Source organism: Notamacropus eugenii, chromosome 3 (assembly GCF_028372415.1).
Source record: "Notamacropus eugenii isolate mMacEug1 chromosome 3, mMacEug1.pri_v2, whole genome shotgun sequence".
Taxonomy (NCBI): domain Eukaryota; kingdom Metazoa; phylum Chordata; class Mammalia; order Diprotodontia; family Macropodidae; genus Notamacropus; species Notamacropus eugenii.
The window spans coordinates 171072752-171094137 of NC_092874.1; the positions used below are offsets into that span (position 1 = coordinate 171072752).

At 38.9% G+C, this 21386-nt stretch overlaps 1 protein-coding gene across 47 annotated transcripts in view; it reads right to left on the reverse strand.

The window, feature by feature from the left end:
* The window catches only part of CELF2 (CUGBP Elav-like family member 2), a 620126-nt gene that overhangs the window by 140040 nt on the left and 458700 nt on the right, over positions 1 to 21386 (reverse strand). The window lies entirely within an intron of this gene.

A 21386-nucleotide genomic window follows, 5' to 3' on the forward strand; every position in this document is an offset into this window, starting at 1 on the left:
AAGATGCCAAAGCACATCAAGTAATATGGGGCAAAGATATAACACTTAGGCATCATCCTTGGGTGAGGATGCAAACAGGACAAAGAACAGGAGAGAAGATAACTGTCATATATAAGGGTGCAAAGGATATCACAGACAAGGTTTTTGGTGACAGCACTCCATAAGCTATCAAAAGCTTATAAATTGGTATTCCAGTTTTAAAAAAAAAAACTTACTGAGGATTATAGGAAAAGAAGTAGTGGTACCTTTTGCAAAGAAACAAACCATAGATAGATTAAAATGCTTCTTTACCCAGAAGAGAACGATATAAATTGTGTATGTAATTTCACTGGGCTGGACCAAAAAATTAAATAAATTTTTTTTAATGCAGTCTAACACTTAGCTACATAGAAAGACACAATCTTACAATTATCTTATAGTACACCAGCAGTTTCTTGGCATGTACAAAATATTTTTCATCAAAAGATCAAGAAACACTTTAAGTGTGTCCTTACAATAAAAGACTCAACAGATTCTGCAGACCTTCACTGACGGTGAGTTTCAGTCTTTATTTGGGTCTTCCAGTTTCATCAATTGGACTAACTTTACTAGAGCCAATTTATTGAGCCAATTTATCCTCAAAGAGCCAGAGAATAACAGGAGGGTCTAAAATTGGGGAGCGACAAAATAGTATTGTCAAAGCAACAAGGAAGAAAGATGATTTATAAATGAAGGGAATCTTGTAAAGTCAGTTCATAATCATGCTTTCTTATGTGCAAAGCCAGTACTAGGATCCTTCAACCCTAACCATATGCTGAACTTTGAGGGATGTATTCCCCCAAAATACAACTTACCACCCCCTTCCTCTAAATTAGATTCCTGACTTGCCTCAATATTTAAAATTCTACCCTTAGAAATTCATTTTTCTGGGCTTAAGAGTTTAATAATCCACCCTCTTTTAAGCTATAATATCTCTGGGAAGGATAACATATTAAGCTATTTACCTGCTATTAATAATTTCATGTACATTACTACTCCATCAGATTCTTTCCTTTATGAAAAGGAATCAAGGGAATAAAGGAGTTTGTTTTTGAAGGAAAAGGGCTCTTTCAGAGTCTGGGACAAGTAGGCCTTGATGGAGGAACCCCAATCAATCACATATGTTCATTCAGAATCTAGTAGGGAGAGAAGTGAAGTATGGTACATAGCATACAGAGAAAGGTCTGACAGCATCCAAAGACTAATTTCTCCTACTTTACCATTGTGTCTAAAAGCAATCTCTGCTAGTCTAGCCCTGTTGCACCTACAAAGGTTTTTTTTTTTTTTTCAACTTAAAACTTAGGACCTCTTCAATAAATGCACAATACCCAGATCTTTTCCATTTCCCCCATTCCAAAGAAATTAGATTTAAACAAGAAGATGATAAACCTGAGGTCCTATAAAATTCTTACTGATATAAGTTTTGATTGAAATTCATGGGAAAGATCATTTGATCATACAAGTGTAAAATTTTATGTCCCTATCACCTCTACAATTGTTGTTTCGTAGACAGCTAAGTATTGTGAATGAGAGCTCTGGGTTCTTTTGGCTCCTGGTTAGCCTGCGGAAAATCACTTACCTCCTCTGTACATTAGCTGCCTTAGCTCTGACAGAGGACTGAAAAGCCAGTGGTGCACCATTTCACCAAAAATTGCATGGAGGCATACACATTCCTTAACTCAACACAGAAATTTTTTTAAAAATTGGGTTTGCTCTTTATCAGTGCCTGGTAGGAAAGCTCTCTGCTTCATTTTGTGTACATATTCAAACACTCCACTCAAAGGAGTATTTGATCAAGCTGTCTAAATTTTGCAGAATAAATATGTGGAAGTACAAATTGAAACTGCCATTTTTAGGCACAGCCATTTGGATTTTGGTTACCAGTAGATTTAATTTCCCCTGTTTCCAGAACGAATGGCTCTAAAATGGGAAAAAGTGATTTAAAGATCATTGTTTCTGTCCACTGTCGAAGTCAACAACCACAGTCCTTCTGCTCACCATTTGGTGTGCTTACTTAAAAATTTAAATGAATTTATATGAAGAAATTATTTAACTGAAGTAAGAGGAGAAATATGATTTTCCATGATAGAGTAATTACCATGACAATGTGTCAAGGTGCTACTATAAATTCTAGGAAAAAAACCCCATTAAGTCTCGATGGAGATGAAATTTTCTATCCTGCCTGTCCTAACTGAATATACTGTTGTTAAGGGAATCACCTGTCTCATAGGTTGCCCCGAACCAGCTGTAACTCTGGTTTGAAATTCCCTGGCTTCATTTCCAAGGTGGCTAGAATACCAGATGGTTCAGAAATCTGATTATGAGAACAGGTCTTTCTTCCTTCTCAAGTCTCAAAACCATGGTGGTGACCTGTGTGGTTAAACAAATCCACTGATGTACTTCCAAGGTCAGTCTCTCAGGTTTGCATAGATGTTAACCTTCTGTCCAGGGGGAAAGGATGGATGGGAAATCAGAAGAGATGGAAAGGTCTTGCTTCATGCTAAAGGGTACCCACAAGGCCTCTGGAGTGCCACCAGGGCTAATGGGTTCAACAATCCAGATGGTCTGCAGGCCATAACTATCCCAACTTCATCCCCAGATGGGCAGCCCTCACTATTCTCTGTTTTGCATTTTATTACTGACTCATTTCATTTAATACTATCTTACTAAATACCTATAATTCATTTTTCACAACCTTAACCTGTCATCTGATGGCTTCTGTCAATGAAGCTCAGCCTATGCAAACAAAGGCAACAACACAACCTATACGTTATTGCTATACACGTTTGATAATTGGTGTAGTAGATAGAGCACTGGCTCAGCATCAGGGAAACTTATCATCAGGAGCTCAGATCTGGCCTCAGACACTTATTAGCCGTTTGACCCTGGGCAAGTCACTTAGCCCCTGTTTGCCTCAGTTCCTCATCTGCAAAAAAGTAATCTGGAGAAGGAAATGCAAACACCAAAAGGGGGTCATGCCTGAACACCACCACTACCACCAGCAATATAGTTTTGAAGAACATAATGCCTTGTAAAAGTTGGGGATACTTGCACTCTGGTTTTGAAGCAGAAGAAAGTCTAATAGTGGTAGAGGGATATCAAAGTTCACTTCTTTTCATTCTGTATGCAAGCCCCATATTCTCTATGGTGTGCACCACTGGCTTTTTAATGCCTTGTCAGAGGTGAGGCAGTCAATGTGCAGAGGAGTTAACTGATTTTCCCCAAAGAACCCAGAGCTCTCATTTGCAATAGGTAGGAACATTCATGCTGTGACTTGAGGAATGCTAAGAGACTCCCAATTCCAAATACTTCCTTCAAAGTCCTAGGCAATATCTAAATTTAGACCACATGCATCCTTTTGATAACTACTACCAAAATAAAAATGTGTTAAATGGGCGAGATAACCCATGATCTTTGCCTCCGCAGCCATCTCTCTTTGGAACTTTCTAATTTCTGTTGAGGGTACCACAATCCTTTCAGTAATTCAAGTTCCCAACCTGGGAGTTAGCTTTGAGTCTCCCTTACCCTACATATCCAACCAGTTGCCAAATCGTGACAATTCTACCACCCCACCACTTGTCATGTTAACCCCCTTATTTATGCTAACTCAGCCCCTTCCTTCATATGTATATATATAGAAGAAATATCAAGAGAATATAAGTAAATACAAAACACTGAAATATAAGGTAGTTTAGGTGGGAGGACACACAATTGGGATGGGACAGATCAGGAAAAGCTTCAAGTAGAAGGTGATACTTCAACTGCATCTTGAAAGAAGAGAGTGATATGATGATGTGGAGGTGAGAAGGGAGTGCCTTCCAGATCAATGGGAAGGTCAGTGCAAAGACATGGGGGTGAGAAATGGGAGCATTGTATGAGGAAGATCTAATTAACTTCAGTCATACTGGGTTCTGAGGGGGACTGTGCTGGACAGTTGAGTTCTAAAGAGAGAGAGAGAGAGGAGAGGGAGAGCTTTTATAGGCCAGGATGCTACCAAGAAGGTGAGAGATGGCATTGGGAGTCCCCAGGCAGTCAGGAAGTATCCAGAAGAGCTGGAGCAAAAGTGGGCACTGACAACAAATGCTCCCCATTCTTAATTTTCCATGGCCCTCCTTCCTACCATTTAGCTCCTCTTTTTCTCAGTCTTGAGAGGGTGGTTTGGAATCATTTACTTTCCAGATTCCCAGGAGGTAGTAATTCTACCAGTAATACCTGCATATGTTCAGCTCATAAAGCAATCTGTAATCAGTAATATAATTGTGAGATATGATTACACCATCATATGTCAGAAGTTGAGAGTGGCAATTCCCAGAGAGACCAAGTGCTACATGCTCCAAATGGGGTACTTGATATCTGACTATATCTCTTCACCAATAGTTTCTGCTGTCATAAAGAGTTCCCTTAGGTATGCTGCTAGCTTAATTGCTGAATAATTTGAGACATTGTTATGTGTTTTCCCCCCTCTCATTTTCAAAAGAGAAACCTCAAACAGAAGCCAGGTCAATGTCGGCATCTTTACACATGAGTGTGCTCAAATGCACACATGCATGCATCCTCCACCCCCCTAAAAAACCCTCAACCACATGTGCAAGGAGCAAAATATATATTTTATATAAAATCACAATGAAGGCATGCAACTTTACTGAAAGACTTTAATTTTAAATGAACAAGTGGATTTACCAGCAAATAAACCATCTGGATTATCATAAATCTTTTCAAACCACAGCTGTTTCTCTTGAAAATCTTTACTGTGAAACTCTTGGGAATATTGCATACTGAATAAAATTTATTGTGTGTGCAGAGCTAACCAGTTTATGCCATAGTCTGCCTAGAAACAGATACCAATTTACTTAGATTTTTCAGTGTGGGAGAGGAAGGCTTATCCTCATAAAATAACACCTAAGTTCAGATTTATAAAGCTTTAAAAGTTCTGTTGGTTTTGGGGTCCTCGTGAAAAGTAACCAATTTCATTTAGCAAATTTCTCTGAGCCAATCTTAGAATTGGCAAGAGAAAAATGAGTGACAAAGATCCAAGATCTTCTGAAGAGACACGAATTTTCTTTGTTTTGAGCCCACAGGGTAATCAAACATTTTATTTAAAAATTTTTTTTTAAGAAGGTCCAATCAATCAACAAATATATATTCAGTGTCAACTATGTGCTAGATGTTAGGGATACAAGTATAAAGAATGACACAATCTCTGTCCTCAAAGAGCTTATATTCTAATGAGTGAGACACCAGGTACCTAGAGATACAAGAGGGGAGCAAAGGAGGACAATTAGGAAGCTGTTGCAATAATCTAGGCAAAAGTTGATGAGGGCTTGTGGAAGGGGATATGGGCCATGTTGTGGATGAAGAAACAGCAAGATTGGACCTGTAAGGTGACTCTAAGGGGGCAATGAAAATTTTATGAATGTGAACATGAAGATGTTTCTTTTTACTGAAATAGGGAAATTTGGAAAAAGGGAGGATTTGTGTGGAGAAATAATGAGTACAAATTTAGAGATGCTGAGATTGAGATGTTTCTGGGAAATCCAGTCTGAAATGTCCAACAGGAACTGGTGATGCTGGACTGATGCCTAGGGAAGTAACAGGCTGGATAGATATATCTGGGAGTTATTTGCATAGGGATGACAATGAAATTCATGAAAGCTGATGAGGTTAATGGAGAGATAACAGAGGGAGAAGAGAGCCTGGTACAAAACTTTGAGTAACACCCACAATTAGGGAGCATAAGATGAGTGACAAAAGACAACCAAAGAAAATGAGAAGGAACAGTCCGTCAGGTGTTTGGAGAACAGGAAAAGAATAGAGGACTCTCATCCTTGTCAGGGATGAAAGAGTCATCATGAACATGAAGATGGTCAATGGTGTCAAATGAAGCAGCTAGGCTGGTAAGGATAAGGAGTGAGGCAAGGCTATCACAGAGAGCAATTAAGAGTTCCCTGGGACCTTGGAAGAGAACAGGCTGAGTTGTGTCATGAGATGGGAAGTCAACCTGCACAGAGTTGAGGACTATGGAGTGAAAGGTCAATGGCCAAAATGGCTGTTATGATCGAACTATTCACATGCAGCACTGAATATTTTTCCAATCACATCACAATATTTAATGTCCCAGATGGCAAAGAATCAACTGTTTCTAAATTTCTTTCAGGAAACGCCTCTCCCGGTTTTGTCCTGGTCTGGACATAAGTTAAATTAGCTTTCAGGAGGGATTTTCTCATATCTAATTCTAATTATAAACTCTCTCTAATTTTATCATCCAGAGACAGGGTAACAGAAAGCAATTAAGTGGTACAGCAGATCAAACACTGGACCTCGAGCCAGGAAGACATGAATTCAAATGTAGTCTCAAACACTTAATAGCTGAATGACCCTGGGCAAGTCACTTAATCTCTGCCTCAGTTTTCTCATGGTAAAATGGGAATAACAGATTTCTCTCTCTCTTTCTCTCTCTCTCTCTCCCCTTCTCTCTCAATTGTTGTAAGGATAAGATAATATTTGTAAAGTGTTCTGCAAATCTTAAAGAACTATATAAATGCTAGCCCTTTTTATTCTCATTGGAGTCAGCTAGGTGCATCAATGGATAGAGCCTTGGACCTGGAGTCAGGAAGACCTGAGTTCAAATGTGGCCTCAGACACTTATTAGCCATGTGATCCTGGGCACGTCACATAACCTCTGCTTGCCTTATCCACTAGAGAATGGAAATGACAAACCACTCCAGTATCCTTGACAAGAAAACCCCCCCCACAGTATAGGCATGCTATGGTTCACAGAGGTACTACGAGCAGGACATGATGGAATGACAACAGCATTATGTTTATTAACCACAGGAATCATTTAGGTGACTTTTCGGGTCACCAAGAAAACTTCTTGGGCACACTGGAGTTGAGGATGAGGAGAAAGTTCTGTGAGAAGAAGAAGAAAGAAACTGGTTGTCCTTTAATTCTCTTTTTCACTGACAAAAATGTATCACATGAAGAGCTTTCCTATTCTGGGCATATTATCACCTGCTGCCAGCAACTGAACTCTGACCACAGGGCGTATGGACACACACTTTCTGTCTTCAAAGCCCATCAACATCTTAGAAGTAGGAAATCTGCTTTACTTTCTAGACTAATAAAATAAACACTTCAAAATAGCTAAATAATGATTGTCTAATGACTGAATCCTGTATTCTTTTAGCAAAATGATGGAACCCTAGTAGAAAACTTCAATTCAAGATCCATTCGAATTCAGGACATCAGCAAAGTCATCATGTTGTGAATTGAAAATTCCTTTAAAGACTGCCTTTGAATTCTAAGGGGCTGCCAGATCAAGGGAGTGCAGCCCAGCAAGGCTAAATGAGTGAAGTCCTACTCTGGGTTTTTCCCCCTTTCTGTGAATGAACTTCTCCTTTGTATGCAACATTTGTAAGCAAAACAGGTGCCCAGCTGTATACAAGCTTGGAATTTCAATTGGGATGCTGGCTCCTTGTCAAAGTAGTACAGCTCATGCCAGTTTAAGTCAGGCTTATTCCTCATACATGCTTCCCCTATTTTCTCCATTCAATTTTAAATATTACACCATTATAGCCTATTATGGGAACTGTATGTGGCATAATGGATAGAGGGACCAGCCTTGGTATCAGGAAGAGCTGGATTTAAGTCTTGCCTCTGACATATACCGGCTGCGTGACCAAGGACAGTAAGTCAATGAACTTTTTGATGGCCTAAACATGTCCACAAAAGTGTCAATTACAGACCTACTGCAGATTTGCCTAGGTGGAAGGTGTTTCCACACTAGGCTATCCCTACCCCACTGAAATCCCAGGGGTAGGACCAACCCTACTTCCCTCATTCTCACACTTCCTTACAATATATAGCAGTTGTCAAGATGAGTTATATTTTTTGTGTCTTGATGACCTTCTTGCATTATGTTTTTGTCTCAGAGTTATTCCTTCACCCTAGCCAAAACAAATAATTACAATTTCTACAAAGCAACCAAGATTTCAAAAATAAAAGTCTTACTCCAACCCCACTTTGTTAAAATGAGAGGAAACTTCAAACTAATTTTTTTTAAAGGAAGAGGAATGTTTTTCCTCTCTTTGGGCTTGCAGATAGCCATGGAGATTGACTGCCATGTGCATCAGGAGAGTGACCAGATCTAACTTGAGACTGGTCTGAGTTATTCCTAACAAGCATTGATAATACATCTTCTGCTGAGTACTGTGCTAAGTGTTGATGAAACAATCCCTTCCGTCCAACAGTTTGCATTCTCTTAGGGTAGACAGAAAGGAAGAATGAGCATGTAATTCCTTAGCACAAGAAGCACTCAGTCAGGAACTCCAGTCAGTGCCACGTCTGGACCTTCTCTGTGACTTTTTGCCCAGGGTACCAAGAGATCCAGTGATTTGCCTAGGGTGATACAACCAGAATGGGTCAGAGGTGAGCCTTGAACCCAGATTTTTCCGGTTTTGAGGCCAGTTCTCTCTCATAATACCTCACTGTCTCTTATCAGAAGCAATAACAGTTAGGGAAACCAATGAACACAAAATATATAAGACAATAAGATACAAGGTAACTTGGGTCACTGGAAGATGGTACAGTGAGGTGGTTAGCAGTTAAGAGCATCAGAAAAGGCAGCATGGAGGAAGCTTTGAAGGAGATTGTGTATTCTTGAAGACATAAAGGATGATGATGATCCCCAAGGCTCCTTATAGCTCTGAAAGTCCATATTTTGAGAATATTGTCAAAGTTGGAACTTTTCAGATTATCGTCATTGACCTATAGAGCAGTCTTTTAGCTTAACTTCCTCATCCTGTGAGAGATGAGAAATAGCAAAGGTTAGACATGATGTGGGGAGGTCTGGAATATTCTTATTTGTTCAGGGCAACAGATAAACAGATAGCTATATAAACTTACTCTGAGAAAACTATATATATTCTATTCTGGATGTAATCAAATATGCTACATAAACTCGATCTTTCTTGCTTTAATTTTATTTCTTCCTCAATCTCTTACACAGACATGTCTATCTGCTTTGCACATCTAAAAATGGGACTTTTACTTTTAAAGTAATCAGCTATCCAATACAAATGCCAGGTCCTATAGAAATCAACTTTTAATGACACTACATCCAATTAGCTTAGTTTTATAGAGTTTGATATAATTGGCACCCTGATGTAAAAAGTATTACCATCTGGCCACCAACTAGGAAGCAAAAAAACAATCCATTGCCATTCTAATCACAGTATATTACAAGTACTCTATGGTTTGTAATACAAGGTATAATTGGAAAGGAATCCCAGTGGAACCCACACGGGCAAACGACAGATCTGATCTTCAAGACATTATGTCTGATTTCCCTTTTGTTTGGGGCATGTGCTGATGATCAGATCTGTCTGACATACCTAGGTTACCTACGCTCATTCTCTCGCCCTTAGCAGAGTAGGTAGGTTTGATCCTTGAAAGGAACTTTGCCCCAGCAGGTGAAAAATCATCAGAAAGGGCCCAAAAGCATCATCCTTTCCTTTTCCTCTACCCCCAACTCTTTGTACCTCATGTGTTATGACTGCCTTTCTGTTAATTGGCCACAAGTCCTGGGTTACTGTCAACCTTCAGATGCACTAGGGAGTTATCATGGATGAGCCATACTTTGTCACTCCTGTTCCCTTGCGAATAAAAATGTTCACTCTAAATGTCCTCTGCCTGGAAAATTGAGGTCTTTTTTTGACCTAGATTAAATCTACTGCATTTTCAAACCTTTTGGGAAAGCAACTGAGGACTAATGTGCACAGTTACATGTACAGCAACACTTGCTCACCCATTATTATGTAAATTCCAACTAAAGCAGAGACACAGATAGAAAAGATACAAGGGCAAAATTGCTGGAATTTGCTTTTTTTCCCCTTGCCTGGCTCTCTGAAATAAGCCACTTATGTTAAGCCATTTTAAATGTCTAATAGCTATAAAAGTATCTGAAGAATTTTAATGTCAGGTTCCCACCCCACCTTGTTCCCTCCCTCCTACCCACCCCTTACCCCCCCTTAGGACTATCATAGCTTTTAGCCGCTTCTTGAACTCCTATTCCATGCTTCATAAATGCCAAGTTCATGGCTAATGTGACTGTCTGTCAAGGCACTGTGGGAAATGGCATAAAGAAAGAGGCAGTTTCCCTTTGTTAGAAATAGGGCATTTGACTCTTGGAGCAGGAAACAATAAGAAAACAATTAATTTGATGCATTTAAAAAATTTATTTTTAAGCCCCATTCTAGAGCAGTTAAGGAGGGAAGGTCAGCAGTACTGAATAAATGTTGAAATGAGTTGAAAGGACCAATCACTTAGCATAATGCCTAGCATACAGTAGGCACTTAATAAATGCTTACTGATGGACTAATGAGTGCTAAGTCAGAGGTCAGTCTAATAAGTCAATTAGAAAGCTGCCATGATACTGCACATACATATCTCAGAAACTCAGTAGCATTGGGCCTAATGGCTCACTATATGCTAACCCTCCACAGGAATACATATACCCAGCGTAGTAACAGACAAATCAATGATATCAACAGCCAACGCTATCCCTTCTAGAATGATTAGGTACCTCAGAGATTTCTGCCAGGCCTTCATTTCTGTACCGTCATTATACAATAATACTATTTGCTACAGGCTGAAATGAGATATAAAGTCAGCCTGTTTTGATTTCAGTACAAGATATAGTTATTGAAATATCGCATTATAAAACTTGTGTGGGTTCACTGATTCCCCTATTTCTTAGCCCATCCTTTCCCCAATTCTTCATAATCAAGTTACAAGTGACTTACTATCACCAAATGCAGGCCTCATACTCATTGATTTCTCTGCATCACTCAACATGTTGGTTATTTCCTCCTTTTGGACACTTTTCCCTTCCTTGGTTTCAGAGACCCAATATTTTCCTGAATTTCTTTTTACTTCTCTAACCATTTCCAGGCTGGGCTATTACGTACTCCTTCTTAGTTCTAATGCCAGTTTGGCCTCTGCAAAATCTATTTATGTTTATAAATAGAGAATGAGACCACTGATTATTGATGGAAGACATTTGTAAATTTTATGATCAGAGGTAAATGAAGCAACGAAATGGATGGTTGTTTTAGTGGTATAGGAGGCTCTTTTCATTTTTTTGTTATTGTTCAGTTGTTTACAGTTATGCCCAACCCTTCGTGAAAAGTCAGAAATATCAGTCTTTCTGACTCCAGGACCAACCATTGCACCACTTATATGGCAGCTAGGTGGTATAGTAGATGTAGTGCTGGGCCAGGAGTTAGGAAAACCTGAATTCAAATTTGACCTCATACAAGTACTAGCTGTGTGACCCTGGGCAAGTCACTTACTCTGTTAGCCTCGGTTTCCTCATCTGTAAAATGAACTGTAGAAGGAAATGGCAAACCACTCTTGTATCTTTGCCAATAAAATCCCAAACGGGATCACAAAAAGTAGAATACAGCTGAAATGACTGAGCAACATTGTGCTGTATCCTTCTACGTAGGCCTGACCATGTCACTCTCTTGGCCCAAGAAGTTTCAGTGTCTGCCTTTGCCTCTACAAGAAAAGACAAGTTTTGGTTTAGCATTTAAAGATTTTCATTCCAACCTGAGTGTCATCCTCAACTCCTCCCTCTTTCACCACCCCCATCTCCAATCAGTGGTCAAGTCCTGTTGTTTTTACCTTTATAAGTTCTCTTTATATGCCCCCTTGTTTCTTCTGACATGGGGCAATAATTCTTGTGCAGACCCTCCTTACCTATTGCTATAGCTAGCTGGTGGGTCTCCCTGCCTCAAGTTTCTCCCTATTCTAATTGAGAGACATCTCCAGTTACCTTGATATATATCTACCTACTGGACCCAGGTGGTTCTGGAAGAGAAAGAGAAGCTGGTGATTCTGCACAGCCCCTCTTCACTTAAATCCAATTCACTTGTAAGTCATGGCATCACCTTCCTGATGTCATGGTTCTCTTTGAGAGTGAAGGACAAATGACAACTATTCTAATCTATCCTCTGCTGAGCTGCCATACTGCTCTTCCTGAAAGACAGATCTGACCATATTATCCCCCTCTCTCACTCCTCTTTCAATAAACTCTGGTGCTTCCAAATACCTTCAGGATCAAATATAAAATCTTCTTTTTGGCTTTCAAAGACCTTCCTAACCTATCTACCCTTTTCCTACTCTTCCAGTCTTCTTTCACCTTACTCCTTTCCACATACACTGCGATCCATTGGCATCAGCTTCCTGGCTGTTCCTTGAACAAGACAGCTCATATCTGGATTCTGAGTGTTTTCACTGGCTGTCCCCATTTCTACCTTCTAACTTCCCTGGTTTCCTTCAAGTCTCAACTAAAGTCCACCTAAAGCCTTCCCCAGTCCTCTTAATCTTAGTGTCCTCCCTCTGAGACGCTCTCGAATTAATCCTGAATGTAACTAGTTTGTACTTAGTTATTTCGTGTGTTATTGCTCTTATTAGAATGTGAAATCCTTAAGAGCAGGGACTATTTTGTTTGTGTTTGCTTTGCTATTTTTTTTTGAAGGAAGGCAGTTTGGTCTTTCTTCACATCCTTAGCACTTAGTAGGCACCTAATAAATGCCAGCTGACAAATAAATACCCTGGCTCCAGCCTATCTTTCATAATGCACATTGTCATCCTTCACACACTCTACATTTCAGTCAATATGACCTCCTTGCTATTCCCCAGACATGACACTCCAGCTTAGCACATGCCTTTGAATCCTTGGCTCCATTCTAGGCTCATGAGAGTCAAGAACCGTCTCTCATCCTCTCAGTTGTCACTGACTTTGTCAAAATGATTATGTGTTTTGTTTGGGGAGTTTTGGGGGGTATATATTTTATATCTGATTACACATGAGCATTTTTTTCCTTCACCCAATTCACCTGGTACAACTGGGCCATGATTTAGAAGTTAATACTGATAACATTTTCAGCATCTTTTTCCAGTATGTAAATCTCTTATCTGGACCAGTGCTTCCCATGCAAAGAATTTATCTGTGTAGGCAAACATGAATTGATGTTACAGTGATTATATACAGCAAATCTATATTTTCCTCTGAACAGCAATCCTGGGATGTTTGTTGTTTGTTTGTGCACTTGGAGGGGCTGGGGGAAATGACACCCTTTGTTTCAGAATTCCCATACTGTCCTGAGATCCAAATAGAGACTTCAGAGAATTTTCTTACAGATGCTAGAAAATATGGAGAGAAGATCAGTTTTTTTCTGTTTCACCAATATTATTTGTTCTGTATGTACCCAAGGAAACATCTATTAATTACCTTCTCAGGGGTAACTGTTTATATCACAACAGTTCACATTTAAGCAGCATTTTCTCCCAGACAACTTCAGGCCTGGATAGGCATGACTGAGTTAAACCTTACAGAGTCCCCGTAAATCACACACAATGCAACAAGGGGCAGGTCATGTTATTTCTATTTTATAACAGAAGAAATGAGGCAAGGAAAGCCAGATCAACAAGCTTGAGAAACACTTAACTACCCAATGCCAAATCCTAGACAGAATAAAGGGCAAGGGGACCTTATTTGCAAATGATGACCATACCCCTTTAATGGGGTTTGGAATTGATTTGTTGTCTTGTTTTCTAAAGTAATTACTGGGAGCTAGCCAGCTCACCCATCAGAAAGGCCTCTTAATACTGTAGGCTCAATTGGCTTTAGTGGAATTGTTTTGACGACTTTCCTCTGGAGTATAATGATATTTACTTCAACTTTATAGCTTCCTGTTCTCACAAAATGCAAAAAAAAAAAAAAAATAATAATACAACATAGCCCTGAACTGTTCTTATCTACTGAGCATGCCTGGCTTTAACTGCTGTAGAAGGATAACTGCTGGTTTCACTTCCCTTGGATGATAAATGCAACAGAGAAAAGAAGGAGAAAGATTGCTGTCCACATGGAGACTGGAACTAGAGGAGTCCAGGGATGTAAAGGGAAAAAGTGGAGAAAGATGGCATGGGATGGAACACATATCACCATCATGGATTACATTCTCTATGGGTTAGCTATAGTTTTGCTTTCAGAATCATCACACAGAAGGCATAATGGTAGAGATGGACTACATGGCTATACACAATACTAATTATTTCTTCAGTGCAGCATAGTGGAAGAAGACAGAAGACCTAGGTTCGAATTTCTTCCTTGAGAGTGTATCCTTTCATGGTTTTTATGACACTGCTCTTGCTTTTTTTGACCATTCCTCAGTTGTTGGGGTTTTGTTGTTATTGTTTTTTGCTAGAGTATCTCTATCATGGGCTCTCTTCTCTTTTCACTCCATACTATCTCATATCCTTAGTCTTTCCTCAAGCTACAGTCACGAATCATGGACATCTTGACCTGGATGTCCCCATAGGCACCTCAAAGGCAAAAGATACAAAACAGAAAGCATTCTCTTTTCCCTTGAACCCTCCATTCTTTTGGACTTCTTTATTACTGCCAAGGAGAATCTTAGTGCCATTCTTTTGAATTCTCATGCACCTCATATATCCAACCTGTTGCCAAATCCAGCCTCTTCTAACTTCACAATATATCTCTTCTTCCTTCTCCTTCCTTCTTCTCTCTGTTTCTCTCTGTCTCTGTCTCTCTCTCTCTCCTCTATTCACACATGTGCCACCCTTATTCAGGCCTTCATCACCTCTCACCTAGGCTACTGTAGTAGCCTTCTAACTGTCCTCCTTTCCTCAAGTTTCTCCCTACTCTATTCAGATGCTAAGGTGATTTTTCTAAAGCACAAGTAACTTCTATGCTCAGTGAAGTCCATGAATTACCTCCATAACCAAATATAAAGTCCTTTGTTTGGCATTTAAACCTCTATGTAACCTTGTATCCCCTTTCTTACACTTTACTCCTCTGTACATATTCTATAGTCTAGCTACACTGGCTTATTTGCCATTCCTTGATCACAAGACTACATTTCTAATCTTGATGCCTCTGTGCTAGCCATCCCCTCCCCATTCCTGGAATGGTCTGACTCCTCACCTCTATCATTCAACTTCCCTGGCTCCCTTCAAGACTAGGCTCAAGTCCCATCCTTATGAACACTCTCCTGGAGCCTTCCTTTCAAGCTATCAAAACCTTAATGACCATTAATGGTCAAGCCCTTCACCCTAACTAAACTACTATTTAGCTCACATTTCTTCAAGTTGTCCATAAGAATTACGAGACAATTGACAGTGTCTTTGCTAAAATACTTTCCTAAAAATCTAGATTTCATATCTATGCATATGTATTACATATATACAAATGCAGAAACAAATACATACACAAACGTATGCAAACACATGTGTATATATCATATTCTCCTTATACATCTATGTTGTTAATATTTCATTAAGAAACACAAGTGAAGGTAATCTGGCATGGGTTGTTTTGGAAGAATCCAAGCTGATTCTTTATGATCACTGCTTTCCTCTTATATGTTCATACATCTAATAATTATATTTAATAATTTATATCTCTTAATAATTGCCTCTAGAATTTACTCAGGAATAAAAGTCAAGTTCATAGGCCTACTCAGTAGTCTCCAATCTCTTGTCTCTTCTGAAGACTGGACCTGTATTTCTGTTTCTCCATTCCTATCTTACCTCTCCCTTTCTTTCTGATCTTTCTTAGATCAGGCAATAGTAGACCAGCAATCACATCTGCAGTTCTTTCAGTATATGTAGGCCTGATGACCTGAACACATTAAGGGCAGTTAGGTACTCTCTTACTATGCCTGCACTGATACTGGGAACTGACTTCTCATTACCTGATTTTGTTCTGCCCTTTCCAATTAAAAGGTCATCATTTTGCATGAAAGGAAATAAACAGCTCTGCCATTTCTGTGTTGTTAGTTATCACTATCCAATCTATATTGAGCAGTGGCCTTATCTTTTTTTTGGATCCTCCCCTTCCCCCTAACATAGTAAAATAAGCAAAATAATACATGCAACCCCAAACCAAAACCCTTTTTGCTATCCTTAGCTTTCTTCCTACCAGCTGGTTCTTCTGAGCTATAGCTTTCCTCTCACTATTTTTTTCTAAAGCTGTATTATATTTATTTTTTTAAAAAAAATTTCTCCAGTTACATGTAAAGGTAATTTTTAACATTAATTTTTAAAACTTTGAGTTCCAAATTCTCTCCCTTCCTCCCTCTTCCCCTCCCCCCTTACACTGACAAGGCAGGTAGTTTGATACAGGTAATACATGTCCTACTGCTATTCTTAAAGGATGATGCCATACTTCTGTGTCAATCACCTACATTACCTGCCCTTGCTTCCATCTCTGCATGGGGAAGCTCTCTGTGTATCCACATTGGCCTCTTTGGACAACTGTTTTCCCTTCTCACTGAAAATTTCCCTTTTATTTTTCATTGTAGGTTTTCATTCTTGTCAGTTTTCCATCTTCCTAGGCTGATTTCCCCAGCAGAATTTTAGTCCATGAGATCTGTCAATCGTTTCTGTGAACCTTTAGAAATTTGTCAGACAATGCCAGACTTTCCCTTTCTTCTCTATCATACATAAGTTGGAGTGGTCATGTTGCCCTAAGGTTCCCATGATTTTCATCTCAGCAGAAGCAGATCTGGGATAGAATTTGACCTTGTTGGTTCCTCTAATTTTTAAAAGATAAAATTAACATTAAGGTGACATTATTAACTATTGGGGAGAGGGGAAGAGGAAAAGAGACAGGGAGAGAAGGAGGGAGAGAAATAGAGAGGAAGAGAGATAGGAAGAAAGAAAGAGAGGGAGAGAAGGGGAGAGTGAGAGAGAAGATATTTGAATTTCCCCCATCTCTATCCCCAGCTTGTAATGTTTCTCAAACTACTCAACTGTTTCTCTTGCTGTTTTCATGCTTCTAATCTGAGGGGAAAATTCATCATCAGAAATCTAAACCCCATTCTTAGGCAACACCTTCTTATCCAGCTCTTTGCTTCCCAAATCCGTGTTTCTCTTTAACATTCTTTAGATCTTCAATAGGCAGCAGTGATGAAAATGCCAGCTATGTCCCTAGGTCTTCAGCTTCTTGTCAGAGATTTCATAATCTTTGGCTATGGCTTCTAGGTTCCTTTTGGCAAACCCAAGCTTCTTTTCAGATCAAGCCTCTGTCGTTTACCACCTGTGTCACCTGGAGCAAGTCACTTATCCTACCTGGACTTCAGTTTTCTCATTTATCAAATGAAAGGGTTTTTCTAGACGACCCCTAAGCACCTTTCCAACTTTAAATATATGCTCCTTGGACCCTTTTCATATGCAACTCTTTACTTCCCAAACTGCCTTTCTTTTCAAGGCCTTGGTCCCTTTAATTAAAATACCTAATGTACTCTTTAATTAAAATACCTCATGTTTTCCTAATGTCTTCAGATCTTATGCTTTACCAGTCTTTCTGACTTCTTTTGCAGGATACCAGTGGCCACTTGGGAAAAAAGGCCAAGGCAAGATAAAGCAGTTGTTACAAGAATATGCAATTCTCTTTTAACACCCCATTGTGCATCAATTCATGTAAGCGCACTCATATAGTGTTAAATTGATCCACATCAGTTAAGGTGGACTCTTATCGTTTAAAAAAGCAGGTTACTATCTTTGGGTATGATTTCAGGGGATAGAAAACAAAAACAACCAAAAAAACCCTTCCTGCCTCAGTTTACTGATGCTTGAAAATTACGGTCTTTGAGCTTTGTAATTTTCATCCAGATTTTCTGCACTTATTTCACCCTGGAAGATGCAGTAATTTAAAGTTACCAGTTATTTACATTTAAATCAGAATGATCAGAGAGCAGACTGTATTGAGTTGAGAGGTCAAAGAATAACTGAAGTCAAGCCACTTCTATCACTTTCCCTGCCACACAGGGAACTTAAACAATAAATCAATGTCATATCTGACACTTAAAACCAAAGCAGTTTTATAGCTTTTTAGAAATGGTAAACATCTTAATAATCATCAAGTCCAGGGCTTAATTTTTTTTTTTATATTATGGACCCATCGGCAGACATTGGTGAAGCCTATCTTGGAATGATTTTTTTCGAATGCTTAAAATTACACACACACACACACACACACACACACACACACACATAATTTCAAAAGAAATCAATGATGTTGAAATAAAATGATAAAAATATTGCAAAAAAATTTTAAGGACCATAGTTTAAGAACACTTGATTGAGTCCTACTGTTTTATTTTACAAATGAGGAAACAATCATTGGTGGAATCATCCAGGTCTCCAACACTCTAGTATGTTCCTTCTCTTTCACTGCCTGTATAACGTGCCATTCTATCTTTCTAGGTAATCAATCAAGTCTTTATTGAGCACCTGGATTTCTGGCCTAAGGACTGTGAAGGTTACAAGATCCTATCCTGCCCTCAAGGTGCTTACCACATGTAGTTATTAGGTAGAGAAGTAAATTTATCTTCCCCTGCCATGCTGTGGAATATCTCACCAGGGGGAGGAAAAAAAAAAACAAAAACAAAACTAAGATGACAAAGTAAAATATCATCCCAACTGTGAGGATTAAAGAAATTTCTCCATTTCGTTTGTTGATGAGCAGGCACTTGGCTTCATGCTAGGAAGGTCATGCCATAATATCAAACTTTCTCAAGTCACATGCACCTTGAAGTAGGGTTTCATCCTAAAAGCTTCATTTTTCTCACTTGTTGCCCATGACACATTTACTCTCCTATCAAGCCTTTGGGGGGAAAAAAGAAACAGAAAAAAGAGAGGCAAAAAAATTTCTTGCAGGTCCCTATTTATCAGCTCAGACAATTCAATGAAGACCAAACTACAACTCTTTGATGCCTCTGAATGTAAGGGATACCTTTGCTTTCCTTTATACTTTCAAATGTTTTCAAGATTTTTAAAAAAAATACAGACAGTATCTTTGAAAGATTGAAATAAAAAAAATTAAGAGGGTTTATCGATAAAGTATGAAAATGCTTTACAGGGAGGTTTCAAAGTCTCTTGACAACAGATAGATGGATTATGTGGAACAGTCTTTGCTACAGTCTTTTGTTTCCTAATTGTGTAGATGAGTAATAACAATAATAATTTTTCTTTGTTTTTGAAATAACATTTTTACCTCCCTGAAGATCACAGCACTTTATAAGCACAGGCAATTCCAAATTATCTTTAATAATGGAGAAGATCAGCAGCACAGATGAAAAACAGGTGAAAACAAAAGGGTAGAAAATTGAAATCTTTTTTTGGAATCTGTATTTAGAATACATTTTGTGATGAAGGGAGATTTAATTATGTTTTGCTTAGGCTAATTTTAAAATTGATTTGCGATCCCTGAACAGACGCCAATTTGTACAGGGAAGGTGCATAGATGGACCCTGGGTGGAAAGGGGAAACCAGTTGAGGGTCTAAAAATTTGCTTTTTGATAATGCACAAAATTTCATAATCAAATGTATAGAGAATACGCTCTACCCTTCATATTTCCTGAGACTGAGTGGAGAAGTTTTACATTTTTTTATTTGCAGAGAGGAGAAACCAAGGTACAAGGTGATGAGAGTTGGCGTGAGATAATAGAAAACAGTATTAGACCTGTAGTTAGGAGACCTGGGTTTGATTCCTTGGTTCTACGACCTACATAGTTATTTCCATAGTTATGTCTCCCCCATTAGAATGTGACTCCTGGAGAGCAGAAACCATGTCCTTGCATCTCTTTGGAGACTCAGGGTTTAGCACGATGCCTGCCACATAGTATGCACTACGCTTCTAAGTAAATGCTTGCTGACTGACTTATTAATTGTGCATCATAGCAAAATTTAAAGCACTCTAAAAGAAGCAAGCTAGATTTGCTAAAAGGAATTTTTAGGCCACATTTACCATTAACCCTGGGGAGAATATGGCACATGGGGAGATTCTGAGCAGGAAGGTAGGGAGGTCCTCCCTAATGTAGATCAGTCGTAAGAAATCTGATCCAATCTAAGATCTCCAGCAGTATGGTGGTGGTTTGTAGCAGTTACTTTGTACATATTTCCTGGTATGAAATAATGAGTTTTCCAAGGTTGATCCAATTTTTCTAGTTCCTAGGTTGCTAATTAGTGCATCGCAGTGGTAATTTACAATGCTCTGGCAATCAGGTATTGTATCCTAATTATGAAATATACAAAGCATGTGGTCATGTGCTCAAGATGGACAGCAAACCAGGCAGCAAGTCTCTGAAAATTAGGCACTGAGCCTTGATGAAAATCGAATGAATGCCTCTGTTCACTTTTTCCTTGATTTCCATGGAAACTCTTAAGTTGTGGGATTCTGAATATGCTGCAGCCAGTTGGTTTGGTTCCCCTAGCTTAAGTAATTTAAAGTGACCCCTGAAAGGATGCTGAGCTTATTGAGGGAGGAGGAGAGGAAAAGGAGAGCACAAATAAATGTGAATGAGACCAGTGCTGAATAGAATTTGTGACAGGTCAAATGATTATTGAAAACTGCTTGCAAAACTTTAATGGGCCTGAAAGAATCAATGGATTTCCAAAGTTAATTGGCCACTAGGGATAACTGGATAAATATTGCCATTATATGTATGGAATAAAGAAGCCCTGTTAAGTCTTTCAGGGCCAGATTTTGTGCTTATTCTCTCATGCATATTCTGTATAATCCAGATTTTATATCACCAGCAAAGGAACATCCCTGGAGACAGACTTATGAGATGAGACATTCAGGCCATGCAAACAGGGAATTTCTTTTTTTTTCCCCTTGTAAATAATTTTTTTCCCGATTACACATAAAAACAATTTTTAGCATTTGCTTTTAAAAATTTTGAGTTCCAAATTCTCTCTTTCCCTCTCAATCAGGGCATTTCTAAGTCACCTAATGTTCAGATTAGCTTTATCTCATTAGCTTTCATTGGAATTCCTCATTCTATGGCAAACTATCTTATAATACTATTCTAGAGCAGCAATGAATAGATTTTGCCAGAGCATTAAAAACAACAAGAAACCTGTCTAAATGTCTAGTCCTCAAATCCAGCTTCTTGCCTGTCAGCACCTTTTAAAATATTGATGATTCTTTTCTTATAACAGACAACCAGTATGAAGCCTGGAGCTCCTGTGCTGAGTTTAAAAATGGACCACTTGCAATTAAATAGATATATTTTTTTGAAGGAAGTCACCCTCAGAGGAAGGAAATCATCCATCAAATCCCCTCATCTAGTCCCAGATCAATCTAATCCAGACTTAATCAGGTATTATGATATCTAGGGACTGCTCCATGCAAAGCCTTTGTATATGCATTTTGGCATTCCTGGTCAGATTGAGATTCAGCATAAAGCGAGTTTAGGCCATGCTCAAGTTATGACAGGAGAAGCGTTAGACAGTTCCGAAGTGATTGGCAATGTACCTGGAAGGGAAGTGGA